The following is a 4693-nucleotide window of genomic DNA, read 5'->3' as shown; positions in this document are numbered from 1 at the left end:
CTCCAGTGAGGCATCCGTTTGTTGAAACATCTTAATGGATATTCTGTCAATTCCTGAAGCCTTGTTTTTCGCCACTTCCTTCAATGCACTTCAACTTCTTCCTTCAATACCATAGGTTCTTGATCATATGCCACCTCCTGAAATGCATGAACATCAACCAATTCTTTTTGGTACAGTGACTCTGTGTATTCCTTCCATCTTCTTTTGATGTTTCATGCATCATTCAATATATTGCCCATAGAATTTTTCAATATTGCAACTTGAAGCTTAATTTTTTTCCTCAGGTCGTTCAGCTTGAGAAATGCCAAGCATGTTCTTCCCTTTTGGTTTTCTAATTCCAGGTCTTTGCACATTTTATTATAGTAATTGGTTTTGTGTGCTTGAGCTGCTCTTTGAAATCTTCTGTTTAGCTCTTTTATCTTATCATTTCTTCTATTTGCTTTAGCTACTCTTTGCTCAAGAGCTAGTTTCAGAGTCTCTTCTGACATCCATTTTAGTCTTTTCTTCCTTTCCTGTCTTTTTAATGACCTTTTGCTTTCTTCATGGATAACATTCTGGATGTCATCCCACAATTCCTCTTGTTTTCGGTCATTGGTGTTCAATGCATCAAATCTATTCTTTAGATGGTCTCTGAATTCAGGAAGGATATACTCAAGGTCATATTTTCATTCTCGTGGACTTGTTTTAATTGTCTTCAACTTCAACTGGAGTTTGCATATGAGCAGTTGATAGTCTGTTCCACAATCAGCTCCTGGCCTTGCTTTGGCTGAAAATATTGAGCTTCTCCATTGTCTCTTGCTACAGATGGACTCAATCTGATTCTTGTGCACTCCATCTGGTGAAGTCCACATGTATAGCCATGTTTTGTGTTGTTGAAAAAAAGTATCTGCAATGAATAAGTTGTCGGTCTTGCAAAATTATATCATGCAGGTTTTGGTTACCTAGTGCTACTCTGACAAGAACATACCACATATGGGATGGCTTTAACAAACAGGACTTTATTCTTAGAATTTTTGGAGCCTAAAAGTCCAAGTTCCAAGTGCCAGGCTCTAGGGGCTGTGTGAAAGCCCCTCAACCTTGAGGTTCAGCTCTGCCTCCTGCTCCTGGCCCACTGAAGCTAGAGGCACCTCTTCACTCAGGCAGCTACTGGCTGCTGAGGCTGACAACCCAAGGTCAACAAATAAAATGGCAATTCCTAATGTTACCAACCAACATGGCAGGCCATTGATTCAAATCCACTGAAAGTTCCATGATCGGCAGGGCATAGCAAGCTATTGAATGATGACTTGGCTACATGCAGGGTTCAAGTGTGCCATAAACTACAGACCATTCCCAAAGCTGCTTCTTATATATGGGAAGCAGACCATATCCCTAAAGCAGCTACTCAGCTGCTTGTGGTAGATTCCACTATGGAGTTGATTGCCACTCTCATCATGGCAATAACGACCACCAGCTGCCCAGCGACTCAACCAGGCCCAGGCAAGTTAACACACAACCTTAACTACCACAATGCGATCTCCAGCATTGTTTCTATCTCCAAGGCCAAATTTTCCAGCTACCAGTGATTCCTCTTTCTTTCCAACTTTTGCATTCCAGTCACCAGTGATGATCAACACATCCTGATTGCATGTTTGGTTAATTTCAGACTGCAGAAGTTGGTAAAAATCTTCAATTTCCTTATCTTTGGCTTTGTTGGTTGGTGAGTAAATTTGAATAATAGTAGTATTAACTAGTCTGCCTTGTAAGCGTATGGATATTATCCTGTCACTGACACCTTGTGTACTTCAGGATAGATCTTGAAACATGCTTTGTGATGATGAATGCCACGCCATTCCTCTTCAGTTGGTCATTCCTGGCTGTGGTGGTTAAGTTTGTGTGTCAACTTGGCTGGGCCTGGTTGAGTGGATGGGCAGCTGGTGGTAGTTATTCCCCATGATGAGATTGGTAATCAATTCCATGGTAGGACCTACCACAAGCAGCTGAGTAGCTGCTTTAGGGATGTGGTCTGATTCCTGTATGTAAGAAACAGGTTTGTGAATGGTCTCTAGCTTATGGCACACTTGAACCCTGCATGTAGCCGGGTCATTGTTCAGCAGCCTGCTATGCTCTGCCGACCTTGGGACTTTCAATGGACTTGAGTTAATGGCCTGCCATGTGGTTTGGTAACATCAGGACTGTGCCATTTTATTTGCCAACCTTGGGCTTGTTAGCCTCAGCAGCCAGTAGCTGCCTAAGTGAAGAGATGCGTCTAGCTTCAGTGGGCTGGGAACCGGAGGCAGAGCTGAATCCAAGGTTGAGGGGCTTTCACACAGCACCTAGAGCCTGGCACTTGGACTTCTAGCCTTCCGAACTGTAAGAGAATAAACTCCTATTTGTTAAAGACATCCCATTTGTGGTATATTTATTGTCAGAGTGGGACTAGGTAACCAGAACACTGGCATAGTAGATCACATGGTTATCTGATTCAAAATGGTCAAAACCAGTCCATTTGAGCTCACTAATGCCCAGGACATTGATCTTCATTCGGTGTTCCATTTCGTTTTGGACAACTTCCAATTTTCCTAGATTCATACTTTGTACATTCCATGTTCTGATTATCATTGGATGTTTGCAGCTGTTTCTTCTCATATTGAGTCATATCAGCCAAGAAGAAGGAGAGGCTCCAAAGAGACTGAATGCCAGATGAAAAAAATACAGAAACTACAGGATGTCATAGGTATTTAAAAAGGCAAAATCATGGTGCACAGCCATGAGAATGAAGAACAGAACCAGTGTATTCATAATGACAAGGGATTGGTCCTTGTACAACTACAAAACGTAAGGCCCAAAGGATGCAGGCACAGGAGAATGTGGTCAAGTTTCCTCTGGAAGGTAATGCTCCCCTCAAGGCCCTGATTGTTGGTAAGAGTGGAAAGATCCTCAAACTTGCTGAACTATGTAGAAAATATGAAACAGAGGAAGAAAAAGTGCTGCCTTTTTATTTATCAATATTTGGCCCCAAGGAGGAAGCAGAGAGAGTGCAAAATAACTCAGAAGAGTTTACTGAGGCACTTGCAAAGGTGATGATGGACTACATAGGGATGGAGAATTTCTAGAAAAGGTACAACAAAGTAAAACTGGAGCAAAAAGGCTCCAACACAGACAAGCCCAGCTGTTAGAAATCAATGGAAGCTGAAGGGGATGCCCAAGCAGTACCTGGGTGGCATCTCAGTGGGTGATGAGGTGCTGAGCTAGCTCAACCTCATGGCCAACTGTTGAAGAACTTGTCTACACCTATAGTCTTGTCTCTACCTACATCAGCCCTTGTCTACACCTATGGCCCAGCCAGGTGGCAAACAATACCCAACCACTTACAACATCATCAAAGTGGCCCATGTGATCTCCCATACCCTGTGATCCAAGGGAAGATTGCTTCTCAACCCAAGATGTTGTGAGAACAGAGATTGATTGATTGATTGATTGTGATTTGGGTGAAGATTTACAGAGCAAATTCACTTTCCATACAGCAGCTCACATATACTTTGTCTCATGACATTGATCACAGTTTACCACAGTGCAACAGCTCCCCTCCCACTTCCTCCCCATAGTTACCTCTTCCCCGTGTCCATTCCTCCATGCACTCCTGCCCCCTGAGCTGTCTCCCTGTGCATATGCAGCCCTTCTTTCTCCCATGATTGTTCTCTCCAAGGAGTGTATCTACTTGAGGTAAATGGAGAACAGAGATTTCTTGCAACAGAGGGGTGTTTTATTTATCTACAGAGGGTTGTAACAGAGGAGAAGGAATGGGCTATAATAACTCTTTGGGCCATCTGGAGGTTTGTCCCATGCCAAGGTTCTGTCCTTGGAAAAGGGAAGAGGAGAATATGCCTGGAAGAGAGAAAGGAGATGCTATACTTTGCAGTACTCCTCTGACCTCACACGGCAGGCAGCTTGCAGTTCAGAGAGGTGGTGACTCCTCTCTCTCTGGTTGTTTCAAGAGCTGTTTTCGGATCTGTAATTTCTTCTTCAGATTTGAGCAGTGCCCGAGGTACCTCCTTTCTCTCGCTTTCTGCACACCTTCTCCTTTATCTAATTACACGAAGTGCCAAAAAGAAAAGGGCACCCCCCAAAATTTTCCACCCTCACATGAGGCACTGAGGCATTAGAGAGTGCTCTGTAGCCCTCTGTGTGCTGGAGAGGCCTGAACCTTGGGGTACAGATGTCCTTGAGGACGCTGATGGAAGTTGCTTTCCCAGCTAACCTATGACCTCTCACTGGAGACCCTGTGCTAGCCACCCCAGTTCTTACTCGTTTCCTTCCTGCCAGTGGTTGGGTGGAAATTTGAAGATGGCCAGCTGGCCTGCAGGTTCCTCAGATGGGCAAGGGCCCAGGTGATCTCCAGTGAGGTTTTCCTGGTGATAGTGTACCATCAGTGGTAGTGAACAACCATAAACAATGGTGGTGGTGGTCTGGTCAGGGGCTTCCTCACATGGGCAGAAGTCCATTGTATGTTGAATTAGGTTTCCCTGGTGTAGTGGCCCAGTGGAAGGTGGACAGTGGTCTGGTCACAGGGTTCCTCAGATGGGCAGAGGTCCAGTGCATGTTGACTGAGGTTTTCCTGGTGGTAGTGGGCCAGAAGAAGGTTGACAATGGTGGGCTGGTTGAGGGATGCCTCAGGTGGGCAGAGGTCCAGTGTATGTTGACTGAGGTTTCT

At 44.6% G+C, this 4693-nt stretch overlaps 1 pseudogene; it reads left to right on the top strand.

Annotated features, from left to right (window-relative positions):
* Window positions 1-3258, top strand: part of LOC103207837 — an 8787-nt pseudogene extending 5529 nt beyond the window's left edge.
* Window positions 3259-4693: the final 1435 nt, after the last annotated feature.

Source organism: Orycteropus afer, unplaced genomic scaffold (assembly GCF_000298275.1).
Source record: "Orycteropus afer afer isolate SDZICR_OR568_19922 unplaced genomic scaffold, OryAfe1.0 scaffold00398, whole genome shotgun sequence".
Taxonomy (NCBI): Eukaryota; Metazoa; Chordata; class Mammalia; order Tubulidentata; family Orycteropodidae; genus Orycteropus; species Orycteropus afer.
This window is presented reverse-complemented; position numbering and strand designations above follow the sequence as displayed.